A 448-nucleotide genomic window follows, 5' to 3' on the forward strand; every position below is an offset into this window, starting at 1 on the left:
TCTGTATTCAGATTCATCCATTGTTTAGAACACATTGCACAGAGATAAAACTAACCTTACAGTGGCTTAGCAAAACTGACAAAGGTGACCCTATCAGGAAAACAGGGGGAAAAAAAAAAAACGACTTCTCTAGACCCCTGTTTACTCCAGATTCAATTTCCTAGGCCTAAAATGAGAATAATGGCACATACTGTGCATTGCAGGATTAATGACTCCAAAACATGCTGAAATCTTTCACATAGAAGATACTGCGTAAAGATACAGAACTGTTTATTGTTACAAGTGCAAACATGAACCATTTCACAGTACAGCATAATAATGAGAAAAGTCCATTAAGGATAAATCCAGGTATTTCAAAAGAAAAGCCCACCTCCAAAATCCAAAACAACTACCTAAAAACTCCTACATAGTTTCCAAAAGCTCTTAGAAAACAAACAAACAAACAAAC

Source organism: Tympanuchus pallidicinctus, unplaced genomic scaffold (assembly GCF_026119805.1).
Source record: "Tympanuchus pallidicinctus isolate F22 unplaced genomic scaffold, pur_lepc_1.0 scaffold11, whole genome shotgun sequence".
Lineage (NCBI taxonomy): Eukaryota > Metazoa > Chordata > Aves > Galliformes > Phasianidae > Tympanuchus > Tympanuchus pallidicinctus.